Genomic DNA, 20,387 nt, shown 5'->3' on the forward strand with positions numbered 1-20,387 from the left:
ATATCCACGTACGGCAAGTCCTTCGTGTGCAAAATCACACTTGCACACTCACACTTGTGATGACAGTTTGTCATATACACACAGCCCTTCACTCACAGACTGTCATGCGCTCTCTTACCTACACACAGTCACCTTCAAAAATAATCACACATGGCCATGGGGTCACTCACACATGGCCACAGCCCAGGCTCATATGAAGTCATGCTTTTCCTACACCAAGATACAGTTAGTTTGCACACCTGCAACTCCCCAGCCACAAGTGTGCGTGGAGTGCAAGACACAAATACATATAGGCATACAGGCACAGACACCACTCTGCACACACCCTCCAGGTGGTGACCCAAGATGCGAGACTTGACTATGAGCCCGATGGATGGCCCCGAGCTGGTTCAGCAGCCTCATAAAAAAGAAAATCCTCAGAGGGCAGGCATCAAGGTCACCATTCTCCAATCTTTGCAAGGCTGTAGTGTAAAGGGGGAAATGGAATCGTCTCTGTGGAGCCTAAGAGCACAGAGCTCTGAACTTGATTGGAACTGCAGATTTAGACCTAGGAGAACACAGAGCTGTCCAAGAATAAGATGGCCAACTTCAAGAGAGTGACTGCCCCGTCAGTGGAGGTGTGCACATGGATGCTGGACAGTCACTTGGTAAAGAGGATGAGAAGGGACTCCTGCATTGTACAGGAGTGACCTGGATGCCCTGGAGATCTGTCCCAGTCCCGATTCTGTGTCCTGAGGTCTGTGTGTCCTCTTCCTCAACCCCGTCCCATCAGTGACTCCCTTCCTCCAGCCCAATTCTCTAGACAGAAGCCAGGAGTCCCGGCCTTCTGCTTCTCTCCCTTACGTGATTTCTCTTCCAAGATCATCTTTAAGGTGATGATTCCATTTTTTTTCCCAAACCTCCATGACCCTTGCTCTAGGCTAAGAGGGAGATGCAGGCCACAGTAAATTATTCAGAGACTCAGACTTTGTCTTAACCTGAGGGACCTGGAAGGGCCTTCAGAGACTGACTGAGGTATCTCCTGGAGGGAAGGCACTGGGTCACTGAGCCAGGAACACCAGACTTGGGCAGCTTAAAAGGTCTTTGCTAGGCATCTGGTCCATCTCAGGGCTGGCTGTGGCAGTGGGAGGAGGTGGGAGCTTCTTGCTTAAAGCCACACTTGGCAGCCTCCAGGATGCAGCTGGTGGCTGTAACCTACCTCCTTTCCAGCCTTCTCTCCCTGGGCACCATCTCCTCCCTGAGAGTCTTCTCACTACTCCATGTCCCAAGCAGACCTCTCCCTCGCACCTTGTGCCTTTGCCCATGCTCACCCCTTCTCCAGGATGGCTTCCTGTGTCCGCAACAATGATATCTGCATTTGTCCAAACCCCCTACCCCCAGTCCCCAGCCCCCACCAGCCTAAATACACTGTGTTCAGGAAGTAGCCTCAGAGCCCCTGGGCTAGAATCAATTCTTCTGCCTTCTGTGCTCTCACAGCCATTGCCCACCCCCACCCCACCCTGCACTGCTAGAACACAGCCCATCTGTCTTCCAGCCTTGGGGCTGGGTCAGGCTGGGTGGGAGTGCTGCTCAAGGGGATGGGAGTGGGAGGGGCCCAGAGCTGAGTAGAGAGGCCAAGTGGCCAGGAAGGAGAACCTGCTCCTGGCAGAGCAGACCCAAAGGCATAGGAGCTCAGATTCAACTATGGTGCAGATTTGGGGGCTGGAGATTGAGCCTGAAGGAGCTGCCTAGAGTGGGATCCATTGGCTGAGGTTGCCTGAAGTGGAGGAGCTTGTTCTGTGGCCCAGAAAGCCAGCATCCTGAGACATCTAGTTGTTATGCCAGACCCTTGTTAAATCCAGTAGGGATGGCGCCAGGTTCAAGAGGCCAAGGAAGAGACTCAGAGCCAGCCAACAAGGCATGGGGTTTAATTAATGGGAACTTACACACAGAGCAGGCCGGTGGGGTGGGCTGGATGGAGAATCACACCGCCTGTGAAAAGCGTGCATTTTATATAGCACCTTCCCTTAGCACCCTCCCCCTAACAACCTCCACCTGGCCACCTTCATTTAACCCAAAACAAAGGGCCCGGATACCCTGTAGGGCCCGCATTCCATGGGACAGGCTGGGAGTTTAGATGTTCTTCATAGATAAAAATGAATCACTGGGTTGGCCACTCCTGGATTCCTTAGTTCAGAACTCCAAACACACATTCGGGTACGTCTCCCACACGGGGTAATTCTCCGGGTATGCTTAAGTGACGCTACTGCTGTCGGGTGTGTCTGCCATACACTCTTACAATGGAAGCAGGACCAGGATAGGACTGGAATGGGGGCAGGTTCAGAACAAGCTGTGGGTGTCCAGCATGCTGGCCAGGAGCTTGGTTGGAGTGTGGAGCCCACCTTTAGGGGCCTGTGTGAAGGACCGAATGACTGCCTTAAAGTGTCAGCACTTAAGTGGATTCCAAGGATCATGTCCAGAAGATCAGGCCAGAAACAGGAGAATTAAGAAGTGAGGTCAGAAACCAGAGACTTAAAACCTAGATGGCCAGAAAGAGCCCTTCGGACGTAAGGTGATTTTCTTTCCACGGGGCCTGGTAGGATCTGGGATCCAAGAGCTTGTCAGGGCAATTAAAGGAATCGTACAAGGATGGCACATATTATTATCGTGTGCTCCACTTCCCAACCTCTGTGTCTTTCCCCCATTAGACAGAAGTCTCTCTGGGAAAGACCTTGTTTTATGCCTTTGGAGTCTCCCTTCTACGCTTCTCACAGCACCTGGCACAGAACACATCTGAGCAGGCTTCGTGACATCTAAACTCTGCCTCTTGACTCTGAATCTGTGGTCTAGACTCAACCTTCAGGCTCCACTGGCCTCTGAGGCCCACCTCCCTCTACAGCCATCATTGCCTGACTCCCCAGCAGTGGGTCTCCTCCCTAGTTCCCAGGACTGATCCTGCCTGGCCTGAGGCTGGAGGGGGTTAGGGGATCCAACCTGGCCCTGGATGCTGGACTCCAAGACTCCTTGGCTGTTGCTGAACTGGGATCACCTTATTCTCTACCCACGTGGCCAGGTCCCATTCCAGACTCCATCTAACACCCCAGTTCTGTTGATGGATTTTCAGTTTATTCCGTTTTTTCATGCAACAAATATTTACTCCTCATCATTATCAGCCAGTTCTAAATCTTCATCTTACCTGAGCTGTCATTATCCTTAGGGCAGATGATCACTTCCTCCCTGAACCCTTTCAACTAGGGCACCACACTGGCCTGGTTTTTCTCTTCCCTTCCTGACCAAGCCCTCTCAGCCTCTACTGTTGGTTTCTCCTCAGCTCCCCTCCTTCTTAATGTTGCAGTCGGTGCCACAGGTTCAGTCCTTATCCCTCTTCTCTTGGCCTACCATCACTTCGCAAGGGATCTCCTCCAAGCTCATGGTTCAGGGACTCTGTCTCTGCCGGTGACTGTCAAGTCTCAGGTGCATTTCTTCAGCGCACACCTCTGCCCTGAGCTCCAGACTGCGCATCCATTGGTTTGCTCATTTCCACCTGGATGGCTGTAAGGTATCTCAGAGTTTAACCAAACCCTGGATTCCCACCTCTAACCTTCTTATCCCACAGTCGACTCAAACTTGACAAGTGGCAGCTCCGTAAATGGTAACTCTTCAGTGACTCTCACCCAAGACCTTGGAGTTATCTCTCAACTCCTCAGGGAACTCAGTCCAAGCCACTATCATCTCTTGTCTGGGTCACTGCCGTGGCCCCACTCTTGTCTCCCTGCTTCTGCCTTTGTCTTCACCTCCCCCCAACAGCCTCAGATTGGAGGCTCTGCCACTTGCCCTGTTCTCACCTGCTGTGCCAGCCACAGACTGACGGTCTTGGTCCAGTCCTTTTCCCTTTCTCCTGGGTCAGCCCTGACCTCTCATTCCCATAGGCCTGGCTCCTGTTCCTACTACACTAGACTTCCTGATGGTGACATCAGCTCAGAAGTGACACAGACGACTCTTCTGTTCCTGCCTGTGCTATCTCTTCTATCTGTCCTCTGTCACTGCAGATCCAGTATTTTTGTGTCCACACTTAGTAGTCCCAAGGAAAAAAAAAAGCCAGGCCTAAATCTCCAGGCCCTTGGCCAATATCTTGGGCTCAAGAGCCTGCCAGGAGCTGAAGGTCATGGCGCTGGGGATGCCAAGAGGGTGGGGTATTTCTTTTCTGTTAGGCCTTCACATTCCCTGTCTCCTTTAATTTCCCCCAGATCCCTGTGAGGCAGGAATAATTTCCCCTCCTGTGGGTGAGGGGAAGGAGAAAAGAGAACTCACTTGGCCACAGCTGCACAGTTACTTGGGATCAGAACCTGAGCCACCTGGCCCCATGCTCCTGCTGCTTTGACCTCCATGGTCATTAAAGACCAAGTCACCTTCCTCCCACCCTTCAAACCTCCCCTTCCTCATTTTTCATTTACAGAAGAGGTCACTGAAATCCAGAGGTGGGGAGGGCCTTTCCCAAAGTCACAGAGTGACTCGGTGGCTGGGCCTGAAGGAGTCCCAGGCCTCCAGGCACTGCTGTTCCCCAGTGGCCCAGAGGCAGGACGGGCTCACACCCCAAGGCCGGCCCTCCCCCAACATTGCTCAGTTCCTCCCTCCCAGACTGAGGTCTGGAGCCCTAAATAGAACAAGCACCGCCGTCTCCCTTCTCAGGGAGGGGAAGCCAGCTGTGGCAGTTGTGGCGGGCGGAGAGAAATTTTCCCTTTCTGTAGATTGGATCAGTCACTCTCAGAATTTATGGCAACGGCTTCATCACAAAGATCTAATGCTTTAATTATGTTGTGACATGACCTGACATGGGGGTGGCATTTGATGGATTCTCTGGTGTCATCAGCATGGCCCTGACATAGGAAAGTGGCAGAAGGCAGGGGGTGGGGAAGAGGAAGGGCTCAGTGGGAGACGTGTCCTTCCAGGGCCCCCTACCTTCCCCTGCTCTCTGTCTTCCAAGGCAGTCCTGCAGCAGTGGAGACTCAGGAGAGGAGGGGGAACAGCCCCTGTGCAGGGGAGGGTGGCTGCGCCCTTCCAGGATGGACTGGATCCTGGGGGCCCCGTAGGAGTGCATGTGTGTGTACCTGTGTGCATGTGCCTAGATACACAGGGACATGTCAGAGCGGGTGAGAGGATTCAGACCCCTGTGGTAGAAGTAACAGCTGCACTGCTGTCTGGCCTGCAGAGGACTAGGAGGTGGAGGCCAGGGCAGGACACCTGGCTGGTCTGCATGTCCTGGGCTGTCGTGAGCAGAAGGAGCAGATGTACTCAGGCAGCCTGGGAGCAGGCTTAGCTCAGCAGAGAGAGGGCTCCCTGGCCAGGGAATGCACAGCTTTAAAAGGCACTGAGCAAATGTCTCTGGGAAGGACTGAGGGGTTGCTACAGAGGGGATCCTTTTCCTTGGTGGACACTTGGTGACTCCCTATCTCTAGGGCTAGGATTGCATGTATCTGTGGGTGAAGGGGTTTGCCGCCGTCTTTTCCTTCCACCCCAGCTGCCTGCTCAGAGCCTTATGGGGCCTTCGGTGTGGCAAGAGTGAGAAGCAGGCTGCTGCCACCCGGCCAAGCTCATTTCCAGGATGCTGGCACGCATGACCCTCCTCTGTCTGCTTTCCCATCCGTTCCTGTGGCAAGCTCTTCTTCCCCAAGGCCAGTGGGCTCTAGGGAGTCCCACTCCTCTGCCAGCCAAGTGAGAACACAGGCTTGAAGGGGAAGGAGGAAGAGAGACCTGTTGATGGGGCTCCCGCTGGGTGGAGAGCAGTGCCTTCTGGAGGGATGCAGCGTCTTGAGGGATCTTCATGACTACGGATAACGGGGGGTGAGCTGGTATCTCCCTCTTACACTGGAGGACAGTGAAGCTCAGAGACACGAAATTGCCTGCCCAAGACTACACAGCTAGGAAGGAGTGAATTGGTTTCAATATAGCAAATGTTTGTTAAGTGACGCCTGCACACCAGGCCCTGCTGAAGAAGCTGCAGGTCCAGACCCTGCCCTCAAGCAGCACGGCATACCTGCAGCTGTCTCTGATTCCGATGACGCTGCGCCTTCCACTGCTCTGCTCTGCCTTTGCCAGGGGTGTCTGCGGTCAGCAGCCCAGGGTGGGGGGAAAGCATTAGAGCAGATGACCAGGGAGTGGGGTCTGGCTCTGGCTGCCTCAGTCACCAGTCCTGGTCTTTGGGGAAAGCACAGCTTGGGAAATATAAGACTGGAGGGTCCTTTCAAGCTCAGTTCAGTGCTATCCTCCCGCCCCACCCCCATGGAGCAGAAGAAGAAATTGAGGCCCAGAAAAAAGACTAGATGGGCCCAGGGTCACCCAGGAAATTAGAATAGGAGCCAGGATTTCGACCTGGTGCTTCTGACTCCTGGGTCAAACTTGACCATGGCTGTACCCAGGGGCCAGTGTTACCAGGTATGGTCAGGGAAGGCTTCCAGGGCAGCCTTTCATTTCTTCTGGAAAGATGTTAAAGAAAGGCCAGTCAGAAAGGAAACTCCCAATGCCTGGGAAGTTTTCACAGCCTGAAGAAAGCTCCACAAGCCCATGCTCATTCCTAAACCCACCCGAACCCAGCCTCAGAGAAGGGTGTGGGAGGAGGCCTGACTGGTGAGGCCTGAGGTTGCTTGCTTCTGGGGCTGTGTCTCAGAGATGTCAAGGTGGGGAGAAGGCAGGAGCTGTGCCTTGATTGGTCTCTAAAATCCCCTGCAGGACTGGATGCTCGAAAGCGATGCTTGAGCGAGGCAGGAGAACAGAAGGGCCTCCCCGATATAGAAGCAGCCGCAACGTGTGTCTGGACATGCTCAGAAGCAGGTGCTTCTGTGTGCAGCCTGGGAACTGACTGTCCCCGGGTAGCAGGAAGACTGTTTTAGTAGCCCCATGCATGAGGAACTGACGGTCTGCACAGGTGAAGGTTTGTGAGCAAGAGCTGGGTCAGAGAGGAGGCACCTGTTCTTCCAGAGGGGCCTGTGTCTGGGTGTGATGGGGTAATGCAGTGTCTGTGGTGCACCGCTGCTGGGTGACTACCCAAGGTTTAACTGTGGCTGGGTGTCGTGGTGTCTGTGTGTCAACATGTGGTCAGGTATAGCCATATCTGTCCAGGATGGTGTGGACACCTGTTGCTGTCTGCATGTCCCATGGGTGTAGCTGTGTGTACCAACCCAAGTGTGAGTCTGAATGGAGCTGGACTTTTTTTTTTTTTTTTTGAGGTGGAGTTTCACTCTTGTTGTCTAGGCTGGAGTGCAGTGGTGCGATCTCGGCTCAGTGCAACCTCCGCCTCCTGGGTTCAAGCGATTCTCCTGCCTCAGCCTCCTGAGTAGCTGGGATTACAGGCATGTGCCATCAAGCCCAGCTAATTTTGTATTTTTAGTAAAGATGGGGTTTCTCCATGTTGGTCAGGCTGGTCTTGAACTCCCGACCTCAGGTGATCCGCCCACCTCCCAAAGTGCTGGGATTACAGGTGTGAGCCACCACGCCTGGCTGGACTTTTAGTGACTATAGCTCCAGACGTAGCCACAGCCCCCAACAGCTCTGTGTGCCAGAACTGTACCTTTGTGTGGGCCTGTTGGAGACGGTCTCTGGGGTAGCCTTCGCCCTGTGACCTGGGTTGTTGGAGCTCTGTAGCAGGTGGCCCCCATCACAAGGGGGCACTGTGCATCTTCCTAAACCATCACCGCCAGCTGGTGGCCAGTGTGTGGGAAAAGTAGGCTGGGAACTGGCACAAAGATGCCCTCAGCCAGGCCCAGTGCTTCTGCCCCTAGTTCTCTGGGCAGTCCTGGCTCTCCTCAGAGTTTTTGCCCTGGGGGAAGGGAAAGGATGTGATTAAAAATCCTACCTAGTAAGTCTCATGGGAGGGGTCCATAGCGATGTCTCTCCCAACTGCCTCATTTGACAAGTGGAGAAACTAAGGTTCAGTTGGGAAATAACCTCTCTCAGACCCAAGCCCGGAGTCACTTCCTAACCCTGAGATAAAGCCACATGTGCAACATGTTCCAACATGTGCAACAGCTTCCAACACAGGCCGTAAGTGCCCATTGCAAGATAGGTACTGACAGTGCAAGTTGGAGCTGCTCTGGCCTGGGTTTCTGGTTCTGACTCCATCACTTACCTGGCGTGTGACTCTGAGTCACTGATGCCTTTCTCTGGGCTTCTTTTTCTCATCAGTAAACTGAGAGGATTGATGCCTTTGCTCTTCAAGCCCCCCTTTTCAAGCATGGGCCTTCTAGTTCCTACAGGTTAGAGGTCAGTGTGACCTGGGAGGAATGATGGTGCTGTGCACGTGGTGGGTGATTGTTATCATTGTTAAAGATGGCTGGGCATTAAGCATAGCCCAGAGGACTTAGGGTCACACATGACTTAGTGGCTGAGCCAGGATGAGAAGAAAGCCAGGCCTCGTGGTCCCTCACCAGCGCCCACTGCCCTACCCCAGCAGCTATCCTAACCTTCTCTCTGGGCCCGTAGGTATCAGTGCTTCATTGATACAACCCTGTGTTCCTCCTTGAAGTTGTCTTGCCATTTCCCAAGTCATCTGCCTCCCATGTCCATGCTAGGCAGGTCCTGTGCTGAAGACTCTCCTCTCCACTCCCTTATTGAGTCCTAGGAGGAGCCCTGTTTTACAGATGGGGAAACCAAGGCTTGATGGAGTTAAGAAATAATAGAGGCTATTATTTTTAAACCTTCTCTGTCTCAATGCCAGACTCTGTGCTGGACACTCACTAAAGTGGGCAGAGAGTGACTAGTCCAACCTCCCAAATATTCCCCCAAATGGTGCCGAGACCTGCCCCGGATCTGCCAGCCTGATTTAGACAGCAATTTGCATACAATTTACCCAGAAAGCTGCACTGTGAGAAAATATAATTACTTTTTTAATATTCTCACTCTAATGTGAATGCTTACTGCCTGGTAATGAATTACTTGCTTAATGAAGATAAACCTGAATTGGAGATGCACTTCAGAGGGCTGCTGGGGTGTCCAGTTTGATGCCATCATTTGCAGCTGTTAATTTCTGAAATTGATGCCCTTGTTGGTGGGATCATAAATTGAAGGGGAGATCTGTGAGCTCCAGCACTTCCAGTTTTTTACTCTGTGGCATTGGTGGAGCTACTTAGCCTCTCTGTGCCTCAGTTTCCTCATCTATAACAAAGGTATTGGGGTAAGTTAGAACTATATAAATGTGGGTCCATCCCACAGTAAAGTGATCTTTACTGGAGAATGATTGAGCATCTACAATGTGTCAGGTGAGAGACAGAGGGGAAGTGATTTATTGAAAGACACTCATGGACTCAGAGGCTTCTGAACTAGAATGAGTAGCCACAGCTTTGTGTCCAGGTGCTACACTTGGATCCCTTCTCCTAAATGGCCTTGAAGATGCCTCCTGACTGCTGGTGATGGGAAAGAGAGCCAGGCTGGAGTCAGACGCTGGTAGGAGAAAACAAAAAACAAAAAAACTGTGGAGGTGTGGCCACTGGAAACTACCCGTTCGTTTACCTGATGCTAGCCATGTCGGGGGACTGATCACAGAAGAGCACAAGGCTGGGGGCGAGCACAACAAGCCAACAATTCAGCAAATATGTAGTTACCGCCTTCTATGGCCATATGTTTTAGGCTCCTAGCATACAGCCATGAGTAAGACCAGCAAGGTCCCTGCCTACGTGGACCTGAAATTCTAAAAGGTGTGGTGAACACATAGCGATAATAGATGAATTAACTAAGAATAAAGATACAGTCAGATAATAATAAGTGAAATAAAATGTTTTAAATAGGTAATATGAAACAGATCAATTGAGGGGGTAATTTTGATTTGGCCTAAAAGACTTCCCTAAAGAGATGACACCTGGACTGAAATGTAAATGATATTAAGTCCCAGCATTTTGGGAGGCTGAGGCAGGAGGATTGCTTGAGCCCAGGAGTTTGAGGCTGCAGTGAGCTATGATTGTGCAACTGCATTCCAGCCTGGGTGACAGAGCAAGACCCCATCTCTAACTAACTAACTTAATAACTAACAAACTGAATGAATGGATGAATGGATAAATGATATTAAGGAAGCAGCCCTGTAAACATTAGAAATGTGATTCCAGGTGAGATCAGAAAAGTAGGTAGGAGCTATATCATAAAGAGCCTTATAGGTTGTGGAAGGGACTTTGGTTTTATTTTTTGTGCAAAGAGAAGCCATTGAGGGCTTTCGTAAGGGGAGTGATATAATTTATTGGCATTTATGAAGATTATTCCATAAGAGAAAATAGAAAATCTGGAAAATGATATCTATTAAAGAAATTGAATTTATAATATAAAAATTTCCCACCCAGATGGTTTCACTGGTAAATTCTATCAAATATTTAAGGAATAAATGATACCAATCATACACAAACTCTCAGAAAATATATGAGAGAACATACCCCAATTAATTTTACGAGCCCAGAGTAATCCTCCTGCTGGTTATTTAGTTCTCCATAGCTAACTATGCTGAAAAGTAGTGGCTTAAAACAATAATTTGCTGTTATTATATCTCATGATTCTGGGGTCAGGAATTTGGACAGACCACAGTGGAGATGGCTAATCTATGCCCCACGATGTCTGGGGCCTCAGCCTGGGTGACTCAAGGGTGTCCGATATGTAACAATTGGAGGCTGACTAGGCATCTTTCTCTCCTCTCTGGGTGGCCTCTCGGTGAGCTTAGGTTCCCTCACAGCATGGCGGCCTCAGGGTGGTTGGATTTCCTACAGAGCAGCTTGGGTCTCCAAGTATGAGTATTGCAAGAGACCTGGGAAGAAGCTTCAAAGCTTCTTACAACTTCACTTTGAAAGTGCTCTTCTTCTTCTTCTTCTTCTTCTTCTTCTTCTTCTTCTTCTTCTTCCTCTTCCTCTTCCTCTCCTTCTCCTTCTCCTTCTTCTTCTTCTTCTTTTTTTTTGAGTTGGAATCTCACTCTGTCACCGAAACTGGAGTGCAGAGGTATGATCTCAGCCCACTGCAACCTCCACCTGCTGGGTTCAAGTGATTCTCCTGCCTCAGCCTCCAGGTAGCTGGGACTACAGGTGTGCACCACCATGCCCACTATGTTTTTAGTTGAGATGGGGTGTCACCATGCTGGTCAACTTCAGCAACTAGGCCATGATGGTGTGACTTACTGAGATGGAACAACTGGTAGAGGAATGATATGGGACGAGAGGAATCAAGTCTCTGTTTCATACGTACTAAGTTTGGGAGACCCATGAGGCCATATGGAGAGGTGTCAAGGAGGCAGTTGAATATATAGGTTTGGATCCTGGGAAGAGATCAGCACTGGAGATTTATATTTTAAAGTCAATGTGTAGATGATATTCAGAGCCAAGAAGGTGCCAGGTGCAGTGGCCCATGCCTGTAATCCCAGCACTTTGGGAGGCTGAGGCTGATCATTTGAGCCCAGGAGTTTGAGACCAGCCAGGGCAACATAGTGAGACCCCATCTCTACAAAACATAGAAATTAGTCAGCTGTGGTGGCACAGCCTGTAGTCCAGGCTGCTTGAGAAGCTGAGGTGGGGTGAATGCTTAAGCTGGGAAGTTGAGGCTGCAGTGAGCCATGACTGTATTACAGCCTGGGTGACAGAATAAGACCCTGTCTCACGAAAGAAAAGAAAAGAAAAGAAGGACAGAAAGAAAAAGAAAGAAAGAAAGAGAAAGAAGGAAAGAAAGAAAGAAAGAAAAAGAAAGAAAGAAAGAGAAAGAAGGAAAGAAAAAGAAAGAAAGAAGAAAGAAAGAGAGAGAGAAAGAAAGAAAGAAAGAAAGAAAGAAAGAAAGAAAGAAAGAAAGAAAGAAAGAAAGAAAGAAAGAAAGAAAGAAAGAAAGAAAGAAAGAAAGAAAGAGGCCAGGCGCGGTGGCTCACGATTGTAATCCCAGCACTTTGGGAGGCCGAGGCGGGCGGATCACGAGGTCAGGAGATGGAGGCCATCCTGGCTAACATGGTGAAACCCCGTCTCTACTAAAAAATACAAAAAATTAGCCGGGCGTGGTGGCGGGCGCCTGTAGTCCCAGCTACTCGGGAGGCTGAGGCAGGAGAATGGCGTGAACCTGGGAGGCAGAGCTTGCAGTGAGCCGAGATTGCTCCACTGCACTCCAGCCTTGGTGACAGAGCGAGACTCCATCTCAAAAAAAGAAAGAAATGAAAGAAAGAAAGAGAAAGAAAGAAAGTTAAAGCCATGGGGCAGAATGAGCTCAGCTGGTGAGGGAGACTAGATAGAAGAGAGAAGAGAGCCAAGGCTTGATCCCTGGGCCACTCCCACTTTTAGAAGAGGGGACAAGCAATAGAGTTTAACACAGGAGCCTGAGAAAGAGAGGTAGGGAGACGGACAATTGGGAGAATGAGGTGTAGAGAAAGTCACTGGGCTTGGGGAGGGGAGAACGGGGAATGTGGGAGGAAAATGTTTCCAGTGTCTTCTATGTGCCAGACGCTGTCTTGGGAGATTTACATGCACTCCTTCAGGACAATGTTGCCAAGTAGCTATTTCATGGATGATAAAACTGAGACCCAGATTGGTGAAAGGACTTGCCCAAATCATACAAGTAGGGGTGGAGAGCCTGGATTAGCAGCCAGATCTGTCTTTGAGAGTCTTTCCACCACCCTCCAGCAATCATGCCTCCAGCAGGGGTTGCAGGATTGGGGGAAGCCACTTATGGTTTCTCATCTGTAAAATGTTCACCTTTTAGGGTTATGAGGATAAAATGGGATAATCCGTGTTAAGCACCTGGCAGCGCTTAACCGGGTGGGCCCTCAGTAAACAATAATGATTGTGGCTATATGTGCAGAGTGCAACAGAGTCTCGCAGACAGTGACCGGTGCTGGGGGGAGCCAGGGGTGACGGGGTGAGGCTGTGGAGTAGGCTTCCTGGAGGAGGCCCAATGTGAGCTGAGGACTCCGTGGTTTGAAACACTGATCTGTGACAAAGTTTCCAGTGGTTCATGGGATGAAATGAAGAAAAGGACAACATAATGGGTTTTATATAAAGCTAAATGTGTTCAATGTAAAGGATTACTCTTTATCCTGAGATTATGTCCTTCCTACTTTGTTGGTATTAAAGCGTCCTTTTTATGAAACGATGGTGGTTAGAGGATGGTAGTTATATTTTAAATATCTTTACTAATGAAATGAAAACTTGGCAACCTTCGATCATTCCCCAAACTTTCTTCTGAAGTTTTTAACTGATCCATGAAATTCAAAAGTCTGACAGCCACTGACAGCTGGAGCAGGGAGGGCATTCTAGGCAGAGAACTGCAAGTGCAAAGGCAAAGGTGCCGGGAGAGGCACAGGCTGGTCTGGAACTGCAAATAAGTAGCAAGAGCAGTAAGGGCAGCTGGGAGGGCCAACAAGGAACCAGGAGGCCCCATCCTGGGGTGGGGTGGTCACCCTGTGAAGTCCCTACCCTCTCTTCCTGCTGCCCAGCATGGAAGGAGAATTCCCTGTGGGCTAAGGCTGCTCCCCAGGGCATCCCATGACCATGTGCAATGTGTACGTGTGTGTGCATGCGTGCATGTGTGTGTGCCTGCATCCTTGGTGAAGCAAGGAGGCCAGCCATTGACTGACGGGGTCTTGCCTAATAAGTCTTGAAGAGACATACAGGATGGAAATAGAGATCAGGAAAGGCATTGGGGAGAAAGACAAGAAAACCCGGGACTATCTGAGTAGAAGGAGCAGTGTCTGCATGTCAGGGCACATATGTGTGTGTGTACGTGTGCGTATGTCCCTGAGAGCATGTGGACCGGTGTGTGTGTGTTCATTTGCATTGTAAGAAATTGTGTGTTTATTTCTGGGTTATCCATGTGGGCAGGGGGAAAATCTCTGCTGGCTCTGTTAGGCTTTGGCTTGAGTGTATGTCCAGTGTATGTTGGGGTGCTTTGCTGCTGGTGCAAATGTGGCACTGTTGTGCATACTGTACATATACAGATATGAGAGATAGGTGAGAGGTGTCAATACTGTGTGGCTCAGTGTGTCTGTGTGCTGTTAGGTGGTCTGTTCAACATGGGTAATGTCTCTGGGCTGTGTGTGCCTGTATGTGGGCAGGAGTCCATGGTGGGCATGTGCTGATGGTACTGAGTGTGAATTGTGTGTGTCTGTATGTGGGGAGGGAGCCCATGGTGGGCGTGTGCTGATGGTATTGAGTGTGGGCTGTGGGTGTCTGTATGTGGGCAGGGAATCTGTGGTGGGTGTGTGCTGATGGTATTGAGTGTCTGTTGGAGCCCAGGCTCCCCTCCCTTCCCCCACTCTTCTGATAACCCAGGCTGCCAGTCTCGTTTATTTCCATATGTTGTCGTCTCTTCCAGGCCTATGTCTGACTCTGACCAAGGGCTCTTATACATGACCCTTGGAGGTGGAGATTGGGACAGGCAAAGTCCTTGCTCCCTTCCTCTCCAACCCTCCCAGGCTCCAGTCAGCCCTAGGCTGCTAAGCCTCAGGATCCTACTTTCTGACCTGAGGAGGAAGAGGTCTTGTGGTTTAGGGATGGCCATTGCCAACCCATGTTCCCAGCTTACTTTGGTCCTGTAGAGGCTCCGCATGCCTCTCTGTATCCTTCCCATTCCCTGGCCCTGGCCAGCCTGTCTTTCAGCTTTCTCCTGGTCCCTGTGGGGAGGCTTGGGTCAGCCTGCTCATCTCCAGCCTCCTCCATCATCCTTCCTGCCAGCCCCAGGCCCCTTCTCCAGCTTGTTCAGATTCAGGTCTCTGGACCAGGCTGGCTCATGGGGAACAAGTGTCTTCCCCAGTCCTGCGCTTTCCACAGGGGCTGCTTGTCCTCTGCCCAGGAGCCTGCTGAGGGAGTTCAATGGAGAGAAAGAAATGCGGTGGGGATGAGACGGTGTGTACAATGTGAACAAGGGTTCCCCCATGAGTGGGTGTTTGTGAGGCTCTGCAAGTTGGGGCATAAGAGGGGGGTGTCAGTGCTGCCGCCAGGGCCCATGCATGCAGCATGTGCAGACAGACTGGGTGGGGGCGGGGCCTCACATTTATCCAGCGCTCACGCCTCGTCAGTCAGGATGCTAAGTGCTTTACTCAGATTATCTCATTTAATAAGTGTGACAGTGTGTGAGAGGGTGACCGAGACGGGGCAGAGAAGGGCAGGTGGTCAGGAGGCGGCTGCTTGCAAGTCCCTGGCAGAGTATTTCCTTAATCCATCCCAACAGTGTGCCCTGCTGGGTCTGACCCAGGCCTCAGGCTGGGGAGCAACCTCTTAGCCCCTCTCCATATGGAAACACAGGAGGTGAGAGCAGGCTATGCCCCAAGTTCCCGGCCCACCTCCCTGCCCCGCCCCCAGCCAGAGGATGTCCCCTCCCAGAACACAGGGCTGCCTGCTCCTTGCCTTTTCTCCTGGGTCTGCTCAGTACAGGGCCCAGCACAGCAGGTGTCTAATCAGTCCCTACCCCTTAGCAGAGGCCAGGCCGACCTGAGGAGTTGTCTGTACATTCAATCACCCCGGTCCCTACTCTGTAAATCTTACATGGAGGAAATGAGAACCCCCATGGCTCAGAGAAGCCACGCCCCAGATATGAAGGAAGCAAAGGGGTCCAAGCTAAGGCCAAGACAGCTCACCGGTCATTCCACTGGAGGGAGCAGGGCTGCAGACCCCACCAAGCTCTCGGAGTCCTGCCTCCGACACCCCCTGCTTCACTCACTCCAATTCGTTGCTGGCTTTTAGGTAAGCTATTATTTGCCTGAGGGTGCTTAGAAGTGAGGACTGGGGTCTCTTGTCACCCAGGTGGGATCATCGCAGAGGTCTGATGGCAAGGATGCCATGGATTTCTAGAGGAAGAGGGACAAGGAAGGAAGGGAGGAGGGAGGGAGGGAGACCATGAACATGAATGGACTCCCTCCTATGCACAAACTACCCCAGGGGACCAAGCAGCTACCCAGAGACACTCAGACAAGTATCAGAAGACCGACCCTGAGCCGCAACAGAGGGAGGCCTTCCAGGAGGAAGCGGGCCTGGGACCGCAGCCTGGAGGGATTGCCACGGTGAGGAACACTGGGGGAGGAGCTGTGGGAGTGGCAAGGCAGGAGGAGGAACACAGCCTTTCGGAAGAGCACAGCGCCCCCACCTTCCCCGGAGCTGCAATGATAACAGTAGCTATAAGCACCGAATATTTCCGGGAAAACAAAAATATTAGCCATTATTTAAGGAGTATTTTGGGGAAAATGCCATTGTTATTCACCCAAAGTCTGTGGCACCACCAGGTACTCAGGCTGAAAACCTCAGTGACTGTCCATGTCCCCCTCCACAACCCACTTCCACCCACTTCCAAGCAGTCACCAGATCCTGAGTATCCTCTTTCTCAGGGATTGGGGTCAGACAGACCTGGGTTCCATCCTAGCTCCATCACTTGTCTGCTGTGTGATCTTGGGCAAGTCACTTAACCTCTCTGTGCCCCAATTTTCTCTACTGTACTGAGAGGATGATAACAGTACTTACAGGTTTGTTGTGAGAATTCAACAAGTTAATGTGTGTAAAGAGCTTAGCACAATGTCTAGCAGAATAGACACTTAGGAAACATGAGCTATTTTTATTTCCACTAAACTATGTGTTTCCCCAGATCAAAACTGTGCTTATAACACTGTCCTGCTGAGGAACCTGCCAGTCCTGCCTTGCACCTTGCAGCCCAGCAAGGTGGAACAGCCAGGTCTTCCTAAATGCATCATGCTACCTATATTAATTAGTCTTCCACAATGAAATAACACAGGCTGAGCAGCTGACACAACAGAAATTTATTTTCTCACAATTCAGGAGGCTGGAAGGCCAAGATCAAGGTGTTGGCAGGTTTGGTTTCTCCCAAGGCCTCTCTCCTTGGCTTGCAGAGGGCTGCTTTCTCACTGTGTCCTCACATGTTCTTCCTCTGTGCACACCCAGCCCTGATATCTTTTTATGAGTCCAAATTTCCTCCTTTTATAAAGACACCAGTCAAGGCCAGGCACGGTGGCTCATGCCCGCACTCCCAGCACTTTGGGAGACCAAGGCGGGTGGATCACTTGAGGCCAGGAGTTCAAGGACCAGCTTGGCCAACATGGCGAAACCTTGTCTCTGCTAAAAATACAAAACTTAGCTGGGTATAGTGGTGCATGCCTGCAGTCCCAGATACTTGGGAGGTTGAGGCACAAGAATTGCTTGAACCGGGAGGCGGAGGTTGCAGTGAGCTGAGATCGTGCCACTGCGTTCCAGCCTGGGTGACAGAGCAAGACTCTGTCTCCAAAATAAATAAACAAATAAACCAGTCAAACTGGATTGGGGCCCACCTTAGGGCCTAATTTTAATGTAATCACCTCTTTAAATGCCCCATCTCCAAATATAGTCACATTCTGAGGAACTAGGGGTTAGGGCTTCAACAAATGATTTTTGGGGCTGGGCATGGTGGCTCACACCTGTAATCCCAGCACTTTGGGAGACTGATGCTGGCAGATCACCTGAGGTCAGGAGTTCAAGACCAGCCTGGCCAATATGGTGAAACCCCGTCTCTACAAAAAAATACAAAAATTAGCTGGGCGTGGTGGCACACACCTGTAGTCCCAGCTACTGAGGAGGCTGAGGCAGAAGAATTGCTTGAACCTGGGAGATGGAGGTTGTAGTGAGCCAAGATTGTGCCACTGCTCTCCAGCCTGGGCGACAGAGCAAGACTCTGTCTCAAAAAAAAAAAAAAAAAGATTTTTGGGGGGTCATAATTCAGCCCATAACGCCACCTTCCTTCTCTGCATCTTTCTGTATGTTGCTGTTCTCTCTCCCTGAAACACTGTCCACATTTTCTCTTCTTCTCCAATGAAGGTCTCCTACTCATCATCTAAAACCTAGACAGAGCGTCACCGCCTCCAGGAAGTCTTCCTGGCTAGACTGCTGCCTCCTCTGGGCTCCCACAGCCCACTGTGTTGACCTATATCATGACATGTATCACACTCTAAGAACTGTCATTTGCTGGGGTGGATGCCTGTTGTTTTGATCTGTACAGCATCCCATTCCCTCTCTGATAACAGCATCTTCTTCTCTTTGAAGAAGTGACGCCCCCTCACCCCCTCCACTCCTGTGACTGTGGCTCAGATGACTCAGTAAATTACAGTTGCTGCTTCTTGCCACAGGAATGAGCATGTGATGAAGCAGAGCCAATCAGTGTCCTTCCTTGAGATTTTTATCTACAAACGCTGGGCAGGAAAATGCTGATCTTTCCTCTGGGGTCCAGAATGACGTAAACTTGGAGCTTTGTGTGGTCATGGCCCAGTCTTGTCCTGCCAGGAAGGACGTCTATCTGCAGGGGAAAGAATCAGGCCTATGCTCAAGGGAAGCACCTATGAAGAGCTGGTCACTTTATGTAAATTTTAAGCTTTTCATATATAATTTTTTGTGTGTTTTGGGCAATACATTTAAAAGGTTCAAAAATCAAAATAATACACAAAGCTATACAATAAAAAGTTTCAGTTTTATCCTTGTTCCTGTTAACTCACCTCCTATCACATGGGTAATCATATTTTAATATTTCTTGTGGGTCCTTCCTATGGTTCTTTATGAAAATATAAGTTGCTGGTCACGGTGACTCATGCCTGTAATCCCAGCACTTTGGGAGGCTGAGGTGGGCAGATCACGAGGTCAGGAGATCGAGACCATCTTGGCCAACATGGTGAAACCCCATCTCTACTAAAATACAAAAAAAAAAAAAAAAAAAATTAGCCTGGTGTGGTGGTGCATGCCTGTAGTCCCAGCTACTCTGGAGGCTGAGGCAGGGGAATCACTTGAACCTGGGAGGTGGAGGTTGCAGTGAGCCGAGATCACACCACTGCACTCTAGCCTGGTAACAGAGCTAGACTCTGTCTCAAAAAGAAAAAAAAAAAAAAGCAAAGAAAAATATAAGCAAATAATAATCTATATTATTTTTCTCTCTTCTTGGAAAAAAGAAGAATATTATGCATTCTGTTATACACCTTGCTTGTTTTTATTCATTTAGCAATATACCCTGGGGTACTTTTCATAAATTACTCTGTGACCTTTCTCTCTCTTTTCACAGCTGCATAATATTTCATTGTATGGATAAACTACACAGTTCCCAGTGATGAAGACCAAGATTGTTCCCAATCTGTTTGCTACTATAAACAGTGTTGCAACAAACAGGCTTTGTGTGTATCATTTCATATGAGTACAAGAGTTTCTGTAGACTTGACAATAAAAAGATAACCCAATTGAAAAAACAGACAAAGGATTTGAACAGACATTGCTCCAAACAAGATATGATGAGTACATAAAAAAGATGCTCACCATCATTACCCATTAGGGAAATGCAAATCAAAACCACAGTGAGATACTGCACATTCACTAGGATGGCTATAATCAAAAAGGCACATAATAACAAGTGTCTTAGTTCATTTCAGCTGCTATAACAAAATATCGCAGACTGGTTGGCTCAAAGGACAGAAATGTTATTTCTCATGGTTCTGGAGGCTGGGAAGTCCAAGATCAAGGGGCTGGCTGATTTGGTTTCTGGTGAGGCCTCTCTTCTGGGCCTGTAGAGGACCACTGTTGGACTGAGTACCTAGGACCTTTTTCTTCCTCTGCATGTGTAGAGAGAGAGAGACAGAGGGACAGAGAGAGAGCACACAAACGTATGCTGGTGTCTCTTTCTCTTTTGTTTTTATCAACTTACTTTAATTTTTAGATTTCAAATTATGAAATATTTAAAGAATACAGTAAAGTACAGAAAAATATAATTGACCTCTATATAGCCCATTCACTTGATTTAACAGATGTGTGGTATTTTGCCACGTTTACTTCAGAACTCTCTCTTTTTGTAGAAAATAAAAATATTAAAAGCATAGCTAAAGCCCAATCTCATCCCTTCCTGCTCCCTCTCCTCGTGTTAACCACTGACCTGAAATTACGTTTTTATACTTTTATTGCATATTTGAATGAGATCATAAATAATATATTGGCAGCTTTTTTCCAATGTTTTTATTGTGCTAAAATACATACAACATGAAATTTACCATGTTAACCATTTTAAAGCATATAGTTCAGTGGCATTAAACACATTCATAAAGTTGTGTAACCGTTACCCCCATTCATCTCCATAACTCTTTTCATCTTATAAAATTGAAACTCCATTAAACAATAACTCCCCATTTCCACTTCCCCCTAGCCCCTGGAGATCACCATTGTACTTTCTATCATTATGATTTTGACCACTCTAAGTACCTTATGTAAGTGGAATCATACAGAATTTGTCTTTTTGTGGCTGGCTTATTTCACTAGTATAATGTCCTCAGGGTTCATCCATGTTATAACATATTGCAGAATCTCCTTCCTTTTTTAGGGTTGAGGAATATTCCATTGTATGGACATATCACCTTTTGCTTATCCATTCATCCACTGATGGACACCTGGGGTGCTTCCACACTGTAGCTATTGTGA

At 49.4% G+C, this 20,387-nt stretch overlaps 1 long non-coding RNA gene across 2 annotated transcripts in view; it reads left to right on the forward strand.

The window, feature by feature from the left end:
• LOC131384025 (uncharacterized) overlaps nt 1–19,093 on the forward strand; it is a 94,008-nt gene extending 74,915 nt beyond the window's left edge. For both annotated transcript variants that reach the window (XR_009214500.1, XR_009214499.1), the window contains exon 3: nt 18,991–19,093. This is a non-coding gene — a long non-coding RNA (uncharacterized LOC131384025). The remainder of the gene's footprint in view (nt 1–18,990) is intronic.
• The last annotated feature ends 1,294 nt before the right edge of the window (nt 19,094–20,387 follow it).

The sequence above is a fragment of the Hylobates moloch genome, unplaced genomic scaffold (assembly GCF_009828535.3).
Source record: "Hylobates moloch isolate HMO894 unplaced genomic scaffold, HMol_V3 SCAFFOLD_8, whole genome shotgun sequence".
Classification (NCBI taxonomy): domain Eukaryota; kingdom Metazoa; phylum Chordata; class Mammalia; order Primates; family Hylobatidae; genus Hylobates; species Hylobates moloch.